We start from the raw sequence: 18,503 nt of genomic DNA on the forward strand, positions 1-18,503 counted from the left end.
GGTGTGGGCCGTGCCCCGCCCATTTGGTCCGCCAACGCCTGCAGGACCTGGCACTGTTGGCGGCTGCTCGCTGTCACCTCTGCGAGCACGCCTGCGAGAGCCGTCAGGGGGTCGACTTCCCCCGCCTCCGATAGTCCAGCCAGATTGGGCGCCAAATTGTAGAGGTCTTGCTCTACCGGGTTCTCTGGACCACCCAAGATGGACATTACAGCCGTGTCCATCTTTGCGTACAATGATTTATTTTTCAATAATTGGTGCTTTACAGCCATGTGTCAGTTTCTCCACCATCAACAACCTTTCTCCTTCCCGACCGCTGCCTTTTAAAGAGCGGCAGGTCATCAGACAAGCACTCACAGCCGTGTCATCTACGCACCTGCCGCTAATCTCGAAGCCGGTCCTGACACGCCCCGCTTCTCCGCAGGCCCGCATGCCACGCCCCACCACACTCATTTACGATTTCAATTTGGGTACCATCAATACTTATTTTCTGTTCAGACGTTATGTTGCGATTTCCAAACATCACTGTCTTAGTTTTATTTATATTCAAAGATAATTTATTGGTGTTCATCCATTTTTTAAATATGTTTAGTTCTGTGTTTACTGTATTTATGAGCTCATTATAGTCATCACTTCTGTATAATATATTTGTGTCGTCTGCAAATAGTATACATTTCAGTACTTTGGATGTATTAAACATATCATTAATATATACATTAAACAGTTTTGGCCCCAACACGGACCCTTGGGGGACACCACAAGCAATGCCAAGAGTATCAGATAAACATTGACCCATTTTAACAAACTGTACCCTCCCTGTTAAATAACTTTTTAACCAGTCACCAGCCAGCCCTCTAATTCCATATCTTCCCATTTTATCTAGTAGAAGTGAATGATTAATGGTATCAAAGGCTTTCTTTCGAATAATAAAAATACCAACTGCATATCTTTTATGCTCCAGTGCATTAGTCATTTCTTCAATGGCTTCAGTTATCGCCATTGAGGTTGTTTGTTTGGACCTAAAGCCATACTGACCGTCATTGATTACATGATGCTTCTCAAGAAAAGATTTAAGTCAAGAGTTAAATAGTTTCTCTAAGATTTTTGAGAAGTGAGGCAAAAGAGAGATTGGTCTGTAATTGGTGAAAGCGTGTTTGCTGTCACTTTTGAAGAGCGGAGTTACTTTAGCCATTTTCATTTGACTTGGAAAGCAGCCAGTCTGGAATGATAGGTTACATATATAAGTTAAAGGTTTTACAATATTCAGTATAACTTTTTGAACCAATATCATGTTGATATCATGGCAGTCAGCGGAGCACTTACTTTTACACTTCCGCACAATGTTTGTCACTTCCTGCTCATTTGTAGCTGAGAGGAAGAATGACGAAGATTTCTGTTCAATAGTTGATTTTGTAACTGTCTGTCTGTCTGGGATATCAACAGTCAATTTAGGACCAACATTTACAAAAAAAACTATTGAACTTATTCACTACACTACTCATATTATAATCTTCACCGTTTTAATCAATAAAGTAATCAGGATATGTCAACTTTGAATATCCTTGTTTGATTAGACTATTCAAAACATCCCAAGTTCCTTTTATATTGTTTTTGTTTTCATATAGTTTTTTTGATAATATAACCATTTGCTTGTTCTTATAATGGGATTTTATTATAGAAACAAGTCTTGCTTTTCTTTTACTGTGAAACAGAAATTGGTGGAAACAACCTTCTTACCTGTTATTGGCTATGGAGATGTGTTGTACATGAATGCTACTGCTGGTTGTCTCCACAAGCTGGATAGTGTGTACCACGGTGCACTGAGATTTATCCCCAACTGCGCTCCCCTTACTCACCATTGCGTATTATACTCAATGGTTAACTGGACATCTTTATGTGCTCGACGCCTCAATCATTGGTATGTTTTCATCTACAAAACCATTCTGGGTATCACTCCATCTTATCTGTCTTGTCTTTTAACAAAGAAACAAGGAAGTCACAATCTTCGTTCAACGAATGTTCTGCAATTTGTCGTCCCCAAAGTAAGAACTGAACTGGGCAAGAAAGCACTTAGGTTTTCAGCATCGAAGGCTTGGAATAACCTACAATCCAATATTAAACTTCAAACCCTTGTTACGTTGAATGAGTTTAAAGCTTCTGTGAAAGGATTGCAGTCTACCTTGTCTGTATGCACATGTGTTATGTGAGCAAGTTTTAATGTCGTAAATGTGATGTTTTATGTATTCGTTTACTGTTTTTAATGTAAGCTTGCTGCTGCCCTCTTGGCCAGGTCTCCCTTGGAAAAGAGATCTTTGATCTCAATGGGATTTTACCTGGTTAAATAAAGGCTAATTATTAATAAATAATATCAGTTAATTTATTTTTGTACTTCTTGTATCGTTGTTCGACTTATTTTGTTTTTCTTTTGATGGAAAGTTTGTTTTTCTTTTATCAGGCATTAATTATCCCTTTTGTTATCCAAGGGCTATTTTTATTTTTTCCTTTTATAAAATCTTCTTACACGGGGCAATTTTTATTATGCAGGGAAGTAACGATGTCTAAAAAATTACAATAAGCACTGTCCACATTTGGTTCTCTGTATACTGAAGTCCAATCCTGAACTGCTAAACTATTGTTTAGGGCACAGATTGTTTCCTCAGTTGTTATTCGTTTAGAGATTTTTGCCATAGTGTCTTTGGTTTTCTTGAGATGACAGTCATATAAAGTAAAAACAGGTAAATGGTCAGTGATATCACATATAAATAGGCCACCGGTGACTTGATTTCCCATAATGTTAGTAAAAATGTTGTGGATGATTGCGGCACTATGTGTTGTTATTCTGCTTGGTTTGGTTGTGGTTGGATATAGAGACAAGCTGTACATTGTGTCAATGAAGTCATCAACATGTTTTTGCTTGGTTGAGTTCAACAAATCAATGTTAAAATCACCACAGAAAAATATGGTTTTATGGTTCACAGAGGAAAATAGTTTACCCATCCACTCATTGAAAGTTTCTAGGCTTGAACCAGGTGCCCGATATACACAGCTCATGAAAATATGTGTCTTTTTGTCATTTAGGATTTCCACTGTTAAACATTCAAATAATCCATCGACTGCTATGGTCATGTTTGTTAAAACTTTAAATGTAACAGATTTATGAATGTACAATGCGACCCCTCCTCCTATTTTATTTATTCTGTTTATGTATCTTAATTCATAGTCATTCAGACTAAAATCAATACCTTTATCACTGTTGAACCAGGTTTCAGTGATTGCAACAATGGTAAATGGATGACTAAATTCTTTCAAGTAATCCTTGATAGCCTCAAAGTTAGTGTACATGCTTCCACTATTGAAATGTATTATTGACAGACTAGCTTCTGATTTTACACTGCTTCCATATTGTTCACAGGTAAAATAATTACAGTTTTTTACAATCGCAGAGAAAAAAAAATATTATCAGGGTCTATCTCCATATGTTTCCGTTGTTTGATTGATTGATTGAGACTTTTATTAGTAGGTTGCACAGTGAAGTACATATTCCGTACAATTGACCACTAAATGGTAACACCCGAATAAGTTTTTCAACTTGTTTAAGTCGGGGTCCACTTAAATTGATTCATGATACAGATATATACTATCATATATACTATCATCATAATACAGTCATAACACAAGATAATCACAATGAATTATTTACATTATTTACAATCAGGGGTGTGGAGGGGGGGGGGGGGGGGTTAGGATATGGACATCAAGTAGTGGACATAGAGAGAGAGAGAGAGAGAGAGAGAGAGAGAGAGAGATCAGAAGGCATAAGAAAAAGTATCTGCATTTGATTGTTTACATTTGATTGTTAGCAATCCGGGGAGGGTGTTAGTTTAGGGTTGTAGCTGCCTGGAGGTGAACTTTTATTGCGGTTTTGAAGGAGGATAGAGATGCCCTTTCTTTTATACCTGTTGGGAGCGCATTCCACATTGATGTGGCATAGAAAGAGAATGAGTTAAGACCTTTGTTAGTTCGGAATTTGGGTTTAACGTGGTTAGTGGAGCTCCCCCTGGTGTTGTGGTTATGGCGGTCATTTACGTTAAGGAAGTAGTTTGACATGTACTTCGGTATCAGGGAGGTGTAGCGGATTTTATAGACTAGGCTCAGTGCAAGTTGTTTAACTCTGTCCTCCACCTTGAGCCAGCCCACTTTAGAAACGTGGGTAGGAGTGAGGTGTGATCTGGGGTGGAGGTCTAGCAGTAACCTGACTAGCTTGTTCTGAGATGTTTGGAGTTTAGATTTGAGGGTTTTGGAGGTGCTAGGGTACCAGGAGGTGCATGCGTAATCGAAAAAGGGTTGAACGAGAGTTCCCGCCAGAATCCTCAAGGTGCTTTTGTTGACCAGAGAGGAGATTCTGTAGAGAAATCTCGTTCGTTGGTTAACCTTTTTGATTACCTTGGTTGCCATTTTATCACAGGAAAGGTTAGCCTCTAGAATGGAACCTAGGTAGGTGACCTCATCTTTCCTGGTGATAACAATGTCACCCACTTTTATGGTGAAGTCATTGACTTTCTTGAGGTTGATGTGGGACCCAAACAGGATGGATTCTGTTTTACCCAAGTGTTGTGGCGTGCTCTTGATACTCACACATGTCCAGTTCTTTTTGTTGATGTTGTAGGATCTTCTGTAACATGTCCATATCAATACTTGGTGTGGTCTGTGTTCTTGGTGTGGGTAGCATTGAGATGATGTAAAGGTCACAAAGCTACATTGATACCAAGTACTGCATCAATGTCAATACTTATCAAGATCTTCTATGTTCCTTATCACCAAGACTTTTGCTTCCTCCGGCATCCCACAAACCAAGCAGAATAACAACACATAGTGCCGCAATCATCCACAACATTTTTACTAACATTATGGGAAATCAAGTCACCGGTGGCCTATTTATATGTGATATCACTGACCATTTACCTGTCTTTACTTTATATGACTGTCATCTCAAGAAAACCAAAGACACTTTGACAAAAATCTCTAAACGATTAACAACTGAGGAAACAATCTGTGCCCTAAACAATAGTTTAGCAGTTCAGGATTGGACTTCAGTATACAGAGAACCAAATTTGGACAGTGCTTATTGTAATTTTTTAGACATCGTTACTTCCCTGCATAATAAACATTGCCCCGTGAAAGAATATTTTATAAAAAGGAAAAAATAAAAATAGCCCTTGGATCCCAAAAGGGATGTTTAATGGCTGTAAAAAGAAAAACAATCTCTACAAACTTTTCATCAAAATAAAAACAAAAGAAGTCGAACAACGATACAAGAAGTACAAAAATAAATTAACTGATATAAGAACAAGCAAACGGTTATATTATCAAAAAAAACTATATGAAAACAAAAACAATATCAAAGGAACTTGGGATGTTTGGAATAGTCGAATCAAACAAGGATATTCAAAGTTGACATATCCTGATTACTTTATTGATGAAAACGGTGAAGATTATAATATGAGTAATGTAGTGAATAAGTTCAATAGTTTTTTTGTAAATGTTGGTCCTAAATTGACTGTTGATATCCCAGACAGACAGACAGTTACAAAATCAACTATTGAACAGAATTCTTCGTCATTCTTCCTCTCGGCTACAAATGAGCAGGAAGTGACAAACATTGTGTGGAAGTGTAAAAGTAAGTGCTCCACTGACTGCCATGATATCAACATGATATTGGTTCAAAAAGTTATACTGAATATTGTAAAACCTTTAACTTATATATGTAACCTATCATTCCAGACTGGCTGCTTTCCAAGTCAAATGAAAATGGCTAAGGTAACTCTGCTCTTCAAAAGTGACAGCAAACACGCTTTCACCAATTACAGACCAATCTCTCTTTTGCCTCATTTCTCAAAAATCTTAGAGAAACTATTTAACTCTTGACTTAAATCTTTTCTTGAGAAGCATCATATAATCAATGACGGTCAGTATGGCTTTAGGTCCAAACGAACAACCTCAATGGCGATAACTGAAGCCATTGAAGAAATGACTAATGCACTGGAGCATAAAAGATATGCAGTTGGTATTTTTATTGATCGAAAGAAAGCCTTTGATACCATTAATTATTCAATTCTACTAGATAAAATGGGAAGATACAGAATTGGTGGGCTGGCTGGTAACTGGTTAAAAAGTTATTTAACAGGGAGAGTACAGTTTGTAAAAATGGGTACATTTTTATCTTATACTCTTGGCATTGCTTGTGGTGTCCCCCAAGGGTCCGTGTTGGGGCCAAAACTGTTTAATGTATACATTAATGATATGTTTAATACATCCAAAGTACTGAAATGTATACTATTTGCAGACGACACAAATATATTCTACAGTAGTGATGACTACAATGAGCTCATAAATACAGTAAACACAGAACTAAGCATAGTGAAAAAATGGATAGACACAAATAAATTATCTTTGAATATAAATAAAACTTAGATAGTGATGTTTGGAAATCGCAACATAACGTCTGAACAGAAAATAAGGCTGGTACCCAAATTGAAATCGTAAATGAGAATACATTTTTGGGAGTAATAATTGATAGTAAACTATCATGGAAACCTCATGTCAGACACATTAAAACAAAAATCTCCAAAAGCCTCTCAATTATGATCAAAGCAAAACTATACCTCAATGAAAATGCCCTCCGTACTCTATACTGCACCTTGGTACTCCCATACCTTACATACTGTGTTGAAGTATGGGGGAATACTTACCACAACACAATTCATCCTCTGATCATATTACAGAAAAGAGCAGTGCGGATCATTCACAACAATGGTTATTTAGAACATACTCATAATCTGTTTATGCAATCAAAGTTGCTCAAATTTGATGACTTTGTTAAATATAATACATTAATAATCTTATATAAAACATTTAACAAATTATTGCCGCCTAATCTACAACGTTTTTTATAAGACGAGTGCAGGCTCATAACTTGAGAGGCTTTGGATATTTCTTATTGCCGAGAACTCAAACCACTCGTAAACGTTTTTGTGTGTCTGTATGCGTAGTAAAACTATGTTTTTGTGTGTCTGTATGCGGAGTAAAACTATGTTGTTGTGTGTCTGTATGCGGAGTAAAACTATGTTTTTGTGTGTCTGTATGCGGAGTAAAACTATGTTTTTGTGTGTCTGTATGCGGAGTAAAACTATGTTGTTGTGTGTCTGTATGCGGAGTAAAACTATGTTTTTGTGTGTCTGTATGCGGAGTAAAACTATGTTTTTGTGTGTCTGTATGCGGAGTAAAACTATGTTTTTGTGTGTCTGTATGCGGAGTAAAACTATGGAACAAACTGGACTTACAACACAAGCAAAGCCAAACTATTAATGGATTTAAACTATTATACAAACATGGGGTCTGGTTCAAATATAGAGATGAGGGTCTTTAATTTGACCTGCTGCAGTACTCTGTCTCAAAGTGTTAACATGTGCTCAATGTTTCCTTACCATTATTGCTATGTTGTCTATTACCATTATTGCTATGTTGTCTATTACCATTGTTGCTATGTTGTCTATTACCATTATTGCTATGTTGTCTATTACCATTGTTGCTATGTTGTCTATTACCATTATTGCTATGTTGTCTATTACCATTATTGCTATGTTGTCTATTACCATTGTTGGTATATTCATTATTCCTACATTGTTGATACAAATGATTGTTACAGTGTAATAATTATTGTTACCTGTGGTAATGCCACTATGATACAACATATGTATTACAATCCTTGAACAAAGTAAGAGTGAAACTCATGTGAATAATCACTGAATGGAGAACTGGGGGTGGGATTAAATAAATTATCTTCTTCCCACTCCCTTTCAGGCAAAACAGGACAATCATGCATTACATACTATACATTACCTTCTGCACTATATTAATTTATATTATGTGTTGTCAACTTTGTACTTTGCTTAAAATAAATAAAAAAATGAAGAAAAAAAATGAAATGAAAAGATGTTCTGTTGAAATAAAGCCAATATTGGCATTTTTCATAGTTCCTTTTATTTGGAAAAGTATCTATACATTTAGTACCGGTACTAAATTATTGGTATGGGGACAACCCTAGTGTGTAGTGTTTCATGGCCATTCATTTAGTGCCTTGCCAGAATGATGGATCAATGTTTACATGACTTGTCATAGACTCAGAAAAGTTCAGCTAGAATCACAGAAAGTAGAAAACATCTGCTGCGATGGACATTAGGATACTACAAACTAACAGTGGGGAAAAAGTCAATATTGAAATACATCGCAAAACTAAAAAAGATAATATCTATGTAGGGATGATACTCGAAACCGGTTTTCCCGGTTGTTTGATAAGAAAAGAACCGAGTCCTCAGACTCGAATCCCTTTTTGAGAACTGGTACCCGTTATCGAGACCACTATAGTAAAGAAAAAGAGTTGATTCTTTATTCGAATCCCGTCCCGACCAGAAATGCTCCGCAGGACATCACAATAAATGACGTCACGTAGCTCAGTCATTAGGCGCAGATAGGGAAAGCAGGAAAACAATGGACGGGAAAAAGCGCTCCAAGGTGTAATAAAGTTCAAAACAAAAGTTATAATCCATCGAATAACTTTACTGAGAGATTTGAGCAGGGTAAAACACATGACGGACACTTTTACGACCAACCGGAAACATAGCAACCAGGCTAGCAACGCACCTCCTTTACGGCAGCTGTCGCAACGTTCTTAAAGCAACCGCAGCACATACATATATATACAACACATCTCCCTTTTTTAACTTTTGTTTTTCTTTCCTTGTAAACAAAACAAAATCACACTGTATATGTGTTGTCTGTCTAATTATAAATAATGCAGACGAGGCGTGTTGGCTGAGTTCTTGACGTTTACTTTCACAGCGTGGCAACATGAAACACTTTTCGGGGCTACCGCGCATGCTCGTAACTCCCGTTGCATGCTGGGTAGTGTAGTTGTTATATTCTCTAGCTCTTTTTTTAGCTTTAACTTTTCATTTTTTAGCATTGTAACCACATTTGCAAAGAACTTTTCTCTTCATAGAATGTTCTTTCAATAAAGAAATAAAGTGCAAAAATGTCAAAGCATCATAACAAACAGTTATGTCAAATAGCAGCAGAAGTGCACTTTTTGGAGAGCTGTATTATTTTCAGTTTTGTGCCCAAGGGACTGATTTTATTTAACACTATATTATTATTTATACACCTATAGTGATCACAGAGACAGCTTGTTTGTGTGTTACTGTATATATTGGTTTCTCTGAAAAATCCCACTTAATATACTTTGGGTAACAACAGTCAATATTTATTTATTTGATTTGATTTTTTTAGGTGGGTAACAGTCAATATTTATTTATTTATTAGATTTTATTTTTTTATTATATAATAAAAGTGAGCTTTTGTTAAACCAAATATTGTGTGTTTTTTTCCATATACAACAACCTATCTGGACTCGATAAGAGAATCGATAAGGAATCGGTTCGATAAGAGCATTCGATAATAGGCTCGAACTCGATAATTTCTTATCAAACATCATCCCTATATCTATCTCAAAGAAGTCTATAGTTAAGAAGAAGAGGACTTTTTTAGATATTAAATGTAAGAAATGTGATCCATTTTCTGTACAACTGCAGTGATCATTTTATTTACTTTGTTTTTGACACAATTTGTCCAATAAATAATAACTGTCATCAAGTATACATTTATACAACATTAATTTTAAGTAGTTTTTTTTAATTTTTCAGTGACTTTGTAAAAATGTCAGTAAAACTCCATGTTTTACTGACAATATTACAATAGACTATTGTATCGTGACTCAAGTACCGTGATACATAGATTATCATGAAGTCCTTTCCAATACCTCGTCTAGGGCTGGACAATTATGGCAAAACATAATAATAATGATTATTTTGAGGGATTTTGGAATCACGATAAATAACTAAATGATTTATTAATTTGAAAACGTAAAAACAGTATCACCAAAACTACATTTTAAATATAATATAAAAGAACATCCAGATATACATTAGTAACAAATAAATAAGACGTAAAATAAAAATCATAGTAACAATAAATTAAAATGACTATAGCAATATGAAAATCTAATCTAATTCAGGTTTTCTGTTTACATTTTTCTGAATTCCTTTTCTTGAATATTCGTGTCACACCCTGGTGAAAGTTGTCTTTTCGAATTTGGGGCTTTGTTTAATTTCAGGCACATTTTTAACATAAACTATCTGTTATTAAAACATATCATACCATAGCACCACCAAAGGAATTCAATACAACTTTTTTAGAAAAACAAGAAGATAAGAACTAGAAATAAATACAAATATTTAAAGAGGCTCAGATGTTTTTAACTTAGACTTAAGACTTATTTTTATTGTCATTCAAATTTGAACTTTACAGTACAACAAAAACACTACCAGCTATCTTATTTTACCATTAGTGTTTGAACAAAGCATACATTTGTTATTTTCTTGTTCTTTATTACCTCCAATCCTCTGCACGTTGATGTAGACATGTGGTCCAGTCTTCTCTTCACATCTCTTACTCTTCCCCAACATCTCTTCTTTCACATCATTATTTTCTTTACACAAGCGCTTGTTTTGCTCTTCCACTTTCTTCATTTGACTTTTGCATTCTTTCATCTCCTCTGATGTGAACTCCACTGCCTTCTTCAAGCTAACAATCATGGCGGCTCTTTCTTTACATTCTTCAACAAGGTCGGCTCATTTAGACTTTAAAGGGCTTAAAATAGTTTTTAAATGACAAAACTTCAAGTCACTCACCTTCATCTTTCGTCTTTATCTCCGTTGGTGATTTGCTGGAAGTTGGTGGCGCTGATTCTCTTTCATGTTCTCTTTTAGCGGACGTCGCCATCTTAGCATAGCAGTAGTCGTCCATCTTCTATCACGTCTTCAATCTTCACTTCAGATATCGCTCCAAACTCAATGCACGTTTCGTGGCTTTGGAAAATACGGATTGAGATATTTGTTGCTATATTTGCTGTGAATCAAATGACTTTAAGATCGTGAATTCGAAGAATCTCCGAACAACCATAGCATGCGGTCTTCGTCTTCTTGCTTGGCTTCAAGTACATTTGCGCATGCGCTAGAAGCCAGCAACTTCCGTTTCCTACTCCACAGCAGTAGTTTTTCAAAATAAAGGCATTTTAATCTTGTTTTAAAACAATGGTTGGTAAAAGTATCTAACATCAAATAATGGACAACTACTCTTTGAAAAAAAAAAAAAAAGTATACAAGCACGTGCACAGACTTTTTCCATGGCTGTTGTTCAAACCAGAAAAAGGGCAAACATCGAAGAATAAAATCACACATTTTAAATACTACAAAAAACCCAGAAATATTTTTCAACCCACTTAGTTGTTTTAGTTAGAAACCTTTAGAAAGTCAAATGATTACTCTGAATAAAGAAGAAAAGCACTAAGAGTGTAGATCTCCACCAGGACCAATCCTATTGTTCAAGTGCTACTAAATTGTGTGCCATCTCATGTGTATCGTGTGCTGCTATGACAATAAACTTCCATGAATCCTGTAAAACACCAGACAGTTAGTAATATGGTTTCACATAAAAATGTTGGTGAAACTGCTCATTTCTACCTAGCGATAGGTGGCTCTAACTGTAGTGCTAATCACTCACCAGCAGAAAGTCCTCATCGCACTGCTAATCAATAACTACCATCTTAGGCACTTAACATCACTAATCGCCAGTTAACAGCCATCATGCTAAATGTCAACTATCTTTGGATGGATGGACAAAGCATGGGCATCAGTGACAACCGAAACCATCCTGTCCGGATTCAGAAAGGCTGGAATTATTGGAACTACCACTGACGATGTCTCTGACGTAAGTGACGTACCGATAGAAGAGGAAACGGCGCATTGTCTACCTTTGGAGTTGGCAGAGTTGTTTAGAAGCGACACCGAGGAAGAATATTTCATGGGATTTAGCGATTAGGAGTGACAGATTGTTTGGTAAACGTATAGCATGTTCTATATTATAATTGAAGTCATTAGAAAAGAGATTAAAGACAATGCATCTCAGCTACAACTGGGTTCTATTAACACAGATACGCCTGTATATACGACGGACATTGCCCTCCAAAATAGTTTCTCTCTCTTTGATGAAATAACATTGGAGGAATTGTTCAAATGTGTAAATGGGACTAAACAAACAACATGTTTACTTGACCCAATTCCTGGGAAACTTATCAAGGAGCTTTTTGTATTATTAGGTCCATCAGTGCTAAATATTATAAACTTATCACGTTCCTCTGGTACTGTTCCCCTAGCATTCAAAAAAGCGATTATTCATCCTCTACTCAAAAGACCTAACCTCGATCCTGACCTCATGGTGAACTACCGGCCGGTGTCCCACCTTCTGTTTATCTCGAAAATCCTCGAAAAAATTGTTGCACAGCAGCTAAATGAACACTTAGTGTCTAACAATCTCTGTGAACCTTTTCAATCCGGTTTCAGGGCAAATCACTCTACGGAGACAGCCCTCGCAAAAATGACTAATGATCTATTGCTAACGATGGATTCTGATGCTTCATCTATGTTGCTGCTTCTTGATCTTAGCGTCGCTTTCGATACTGTTGATCATATTTTATTAGAGCGTATCAAAACGCGTATTGGGATGTCAGACTTAGCCTTGTCCTGGTTTAACTCTTATCTTACTGACAGGATGCAGTGTGTCTCCCATAACAATGTGACCTCGGACTATGTTAAGGTAACGTGCGGAGTTCCCCAGGGTTCGGTTCTTGGCCCTGCACTCTTTAGTATTTACATGCTGCCGCTAGGTGACATCATACGCAAATACGGTGTTAGCTTTCACTGTTGTGCTGATGACACCCAACTCTACATGCCCCTAAAGCTGACCAACACGCCGGATTGTAGTCAGCTGGAGGCGTGTCTTAATGAAATTAAACAATGGATGTCCGCGTTCCCAGGGCCAGCCAGGAGACATAGGCTTCCCAACGTGTCCTGGGTCTTCCCCGTGGCCTCCTACCGGTAGGATGTACCCGAAACACCTCCCCAGGGAGGCTTTTGAGTGGCATCCTGACCAGATGCCCGAACCACCTCATCTGGTTGCTCTCCATGTGGCTTTACTTTGAGGTCCTCATGGATGGCAGAGCTTCCCCACCCTATCTTTAAGGGAGAGCTCCGCCACCCGGCAGAAGAAACTCATTTCGACCGCTTGTACACGTGATCTTGTTTTTTCGGTCATAACCCAAAGCTCATGACCATAGGTGAGGATGAGAACATAGATCGACCGGTCAATAGAGAGCTTTGCCTTCTGGCTCAACTCCTTCTTCAACACGTCCGCATTACTGAAGACACCGCACCGTGAACAAAACTCAGAGGTACTTGAACTCCTCCCCTTGGGGCAAGATTTCCTCCCCAACCCGGAGATGACACTCCACCCTTTTCCAGGCGAGAACCATGGACTCGGACTTGGAGGTGCTGATTCTCATCCCAGTCGCTTCACACTCGACTGCGAACCGATCCAGTGAGAGCTGAAGATCCTGGCCAGGTGAAGCCATCAGGACCACATCTGCAAAAAGCAGAGACCTAATCCTGCAGCCACCAAACCGGATCCTCTCAACGCACTGACTGCGCCTAGAAATTCTGTCCATAAAAGTTATGAACAGAACGGGTGACAAAGGGCAGCCTTGGTGGAGTCCAACCCTCACTGGAAACGCCACGCTGTCCCAATAATATTATGTACAGTATATCAATATATGTGTATATATACATGAATACACACATATGTTGAATACACACATATGTATGGGCTATATATATATATATATATATATATATATATATATATATATATATATATATATATATATATATATATATATATATATATATATGTCTTAATTAGATTATCCAAAAAATAGTGCTCGATACCGTGGTATCGATGTCGAAGAATTTTACCCTTCCATCACGCAAGACCTACTGACCAAAGCACTAGACTTTGCCTCGGACTACGACTCAATCACAGGCAACGAAAGAAACATCATCATCCACGCAAAGAACTCCATACTCTTCTGCAACGGTACACCATGGCAAAAAAAGAACAATTCAACATTCGACGTCACTATGGGGAGTTTCGACGGAGCAGAAACGTGCGAACTTGTTGGGAGTTTCCTCCTCTCCCAGCTCGCTAGCCTCAACCTGAACCTTGGTATTTACCGTGATGACGGACTGGCAGTGTGCCGCGCCTCGCCAAGGAGCAGCGAGAATACCAAGAAGCGTATATGCCAAATCTTCAAAGAGAACGGTCTACGGATCACAATTGAAGCCAACAAGCAAACCGTCAACTTCCTCGACGTCACTTTCAACCTGAGGAATAACAGCTACCAACCATTCACGAAACCCAACACAACACTCCAATACGTGCACCATGACAGCAACCACCCACCCACCACCACGAAAAGAATACCTACCGGAATTAATAAAAGACTATCGATGCTGTCATCTAGCAAAGCTGAATTCGACAAAGCAACCCCCCGTACCAAAAAGCACTTGATGAATGCGGATACAACTTCACCCTCACCTACGAACCCACGCCAGGAAACCAACCAAAAAGGAGCAGAAAACGAAACAACATTATCTGGTACAACCCCTTATACAGCAAAAACGTCTCAACTAATATTGGCCACAAATTCCTCACCCTGATCGACAAACACTTCCCCAAAGGCAACACCCTAAGAAAAGTATTCAACAAGAACAACATTAAATTGAGCTACAGCTGCATGAACAACATGCGACAAATCATTTCAAACCACAATAAAGCAATTGAAAAGGAGCCGCCCACCACCAGGCAGAATGACTCCAAAACCGACAAAAGCTGTAACTGCCGCAAGAAACCTGATTGCCCTCTCAACGGGGGGTGCTTACAATCATCAGTTGTTTACCAAGCAAAGGTAATACGCAAGGACATTAACACATCCGACACATACGTAGGATTAACTGAGGGAGAATTCAAAACCAGATGGAACAATCACAAGGCTTCTTTCAGATGCAAAAGCCTGCGGAACACTACAGAACTCAGCAAACACATTTGGAATCTCAAAGACAATAATGTTGAATACTCAATAACATGGCAAATTCTTGCATCCAGCACACCTTACAACAGTGGTAACAAAAGATGCAACCTATGCTTAAAAGAGAAACTGTTTATCATATACCGTCCAGAGTTGTCATCCCTCAACAAACGCAGCGAAATTGTATCAGCATGCCGTCACAGAAGGAAACACCTCCTAGGCAACACATGAGCCAATCACCACGCCCCCACGCCTGCCTGTACCCACCCGCTCTGTGCCCTATATAAACCATGGTATGTGAATGCTTCCATTAAAATCTCCTGAGGATTGAGGAAAACCCTCATGAAACAGGCCTGTAGAGATGAAATAGTCTTGTGATTTTTTTCCCACACATACATATATATATATATATATATATATATATGTGTGTGTGTGTGTGTGTGTGCGTGTGTGTATATTTATATATTTGTAGATGTTACTTTACATGTAGTTGGCCAAAAATCTTTTTGCCAAATGTGGCCCTCGAGTTTAGAGACCCCTGCACTGGCCTTTCTAGAGCTTTTCAGCTCTTTAGTATTCAAACCATTACTGCATTTAAACATGTTCTACAACCTGTCACTATTTACACTTCACGCACCCTCTTTAATAACCAGTAGAATTGTCCTGTGTTACCTTTCTTACTCTCCACCATGTTATTGCTTGTATGCACTTTGTGTGTGCGTTTTGACACACTCAACATCATGTGCCTCGGCTCTGTAGTCACCGCCTCACAGCAGCATTCAGGTGAAAGAACGGTACCGGTACTTTTCAAAGGTGGTATAGTACCAATTTCAATTGATTAGTACCACTATACTTTATTAGTAGCAGTATACTGTACAACCCTACTACACACACATACAGTACATAGAAGAAAGTGTGTTTTTGTGTCTTGCAGACGTCCAGCAGCTGATCGGTAATCCAGAAGAAGTTTCCCCTCAGTTAGGGGGGAGCTCCACTTTGAAGCAGGAGACTCCACAACCACCCTGCATTAAAAAGGAAGAGGAGGAACTCTGCATCACTCAGGAGGGAGAGTGTCTTCTAGGACGAGAGGAAGCTGATTACACCAAGTTTCCACTGAGTATTCTCTCTGTGAAGACTGAAGATGATGAAGAGAAACCACAAGTAGACAACCTCTTAGCTCCACTATCAGATAGTGAGGCTGAAGACGAGGTTGAAGAACCTTTGAGCAGCGATACAGACTGTGAAGGTGATATGAGGACTCACACTGACAACAAACACTCTGAATGCTCTACAAAGAAGAGAGGTAAAACATGTTTGAGCTGCTCAGTTTGTGCTGAAAGTTTTACTAAAAAGAGCCATTTGACTCAACACATGAGAACACACACAGGTGAAAAACCATTTAAGTGTTCAGTTTGTGGCAAAAGCTTTTTTCAAAATATTATTTTGACTCGACACATGACAACACACACAGGTGAAAAAACATTTAATTGTTCAGTTTGTGACAACAGCTTTTCTCAACATGGCTCTTTGACTAAACACATGAGAACACACACATGTGAAAAAACCATTTAACTGTTCAGTTTGTGGTACAAGCTTTTCTCAGAACAGCTATTTGTGTCAACACATGAGAACACACGGTGGAGGAAAAACATTCAGTTGTTCAGTGTGCTGTAAAAGGTTCACACATAATGCAGACGCAGTAAAACACATAAGAACCCACAAGGGAAAATAAATATCAATCCCATAAAAAAGTGCCAACTTTTACTCCTCAGACTGATTGATGTGCAAATCAGAGACATATGAACATTAACCCCCAACACCCACAACACAACCCCCACCTCCCTCGACATTCGGGCATAACAGGTTCAATCTGGCCCGTGAGATTAGTTTGCAAAGAGTAAAAGTAAAACTGCTGTTCTAAATGTGTCCACTGGATGTCACTATAGCAATTTTGTTAGGCAAGCAATTACTTTATACCGGGAAGAGCAAGTATACCAAGCAAAAGGTACACAGTAAAGCGGGGCTGTGACTCCTCCCCCTCCACCCAACGTAAAACAGGAGTAAAATAAGCAATCAGTAACCCCACTTAAAATGCAGCATGAGACACTGCACACTGATATAGTTCTGTGAAAATGATTGTCTTCTGTGCAAATGTAAAGAAAGTGAACAGTGTTTGATTTACTGCAATGCTGTCAGTCTTTTCACTTTTTATTTGTGCTTTGTTGAAATTGTTCACACATTGCACAGCTTTTATTTTTCTATCAATACACATTATGTCTAGAAGACAGGAAGTAACTCAACACTCTTGAATAGTTTCTACCTCAGTTTGTATGGTTTGTTGAGTTAGCACAGGATTAATATGTGGAAATGACAAATGAGGTAGTTGATACATAGAATAGTTTTTGTTCATGTTTATTTAGTTTTTTGTTCAATCCTAGATGGGTTGTGACTTAAAGTTTAATAGAAACACTGAGATTAAGTCTAAGTTTTATTTTGTTCTTCAAGGTGTTTTGGAAAATGCACTATTTTTTTTCTCAAAATGTTCAACTAACTAGAAGTATTTTGTCAAGAGGATTATTTGTGATATGTACATTTTCAGAATGTTCAATTTTTTTTGTTCTATTTTTGGCCAAAGTAAAATAAAGAAAACAATCTAAAGTTGTCATAGTCGTATTTTTAAGTTATCATGCCATGATTTTACCCGTCCCGCCCACATGGAAATAGATTTTCCTCCATGCGGCCCCTGAGCTAAAATGAGTTTGACACCCCTGCTGTAATGTGACTCATGTGAGCAGGTTACTGTATAAACACATTTTGTTATAAGTTATAAAAATGTGTTCAGTTCTCAGAGACACATCAATGTCAGGCTGACAATCGCTCTTCCGCTTTCTCCAAACACGAGAACAAAGCAGCTCCTACTGACTTGTGATTGGTCAGACCGTGCCCATCTTAATCACATGGCTAATTTCAATATAATAAATTGCGATGTAACACAATTGAATATCTTATATGCTCAGACAGTAATGTGTTTATATAAGTTTAGATTGTGTTATGATGTTTGTAATGGGGAAAGACGTTAATGTGTCTTGTTTTCATGTAAGATAGTTGACATTTAGCATGATAGCTGTTAACTGGCGATTAGTGATGTTAAGTGCCTAAGATGGTAGTTATTGATTAGCAGTGTGATGAGGGCTTTCTGCTGGTGAGTGATTAGCACTACAGTTAGAGCCACCTATCGCTAGGTAGAAATGAGCAGTTTCACCAACATTTTTATGTGAAACCATATTACTAACTGTCTGGTGTTTTACAGGATTCATGGAAGTTTATTGTCATAGCAGCACACGATACACATGAGATGGCACACAATTTAGTAGCACGTGAACAATAGGATTGGTCCTGGTGGAGATCTACA

At 38.0% G+C, this 18,503-nt stretch overlaps 3 protein-coding genes across 5 annotated transcripts in view; all 3 read right to left on the reverse strand.

Moving 5' to 3' along the window:
- LOC133632307 (gastrula zinc finger protein XlCGF17.1-like) overlaps nt 1-18,503 on the reverse strand; it is a 607,858-nt gene that overhangs the window by 356,379 nt on the left and 232,976 nt on the right. The gene's annotated exons all lie outside the window — the stretch shown is intronic.
- The window catches only part of LOC133632342 (oocyte zinc finger protein XlCOF6.1-like), a 309,811-nt gene that overhangs the window by 123,588 nt on the left and 167,720 nt on the right, over nt 1-18,503 (reverse strand).
- The window catches only part of LOC133632323 (gastrula zinc finger protein XlCGF17.1-like), a 293,261-nt gene that overhangs the window by 42,162 nt on the left and 232,596 nt on the right, over nt 1-18,503 (reverse strand). The window lies entirely within an intron of this gene.

The sequence above is a fragment of the Entelurus aequoreus genome, linkage group LG17 (assembly GCF_033978785.1).
Source record: "Entelurus aequoreus isolate RoL-2023_Sb linkage group LG17, RoL_Eaeq_v1.1, whole genome shotgun sequence".
Lineage (NCBI taxonomy): Eukaryota > Metazoa > Chordata > Actinopteri > Syngnathiformes > Syngnathidae > Entelurus > Entelurus aequoreus.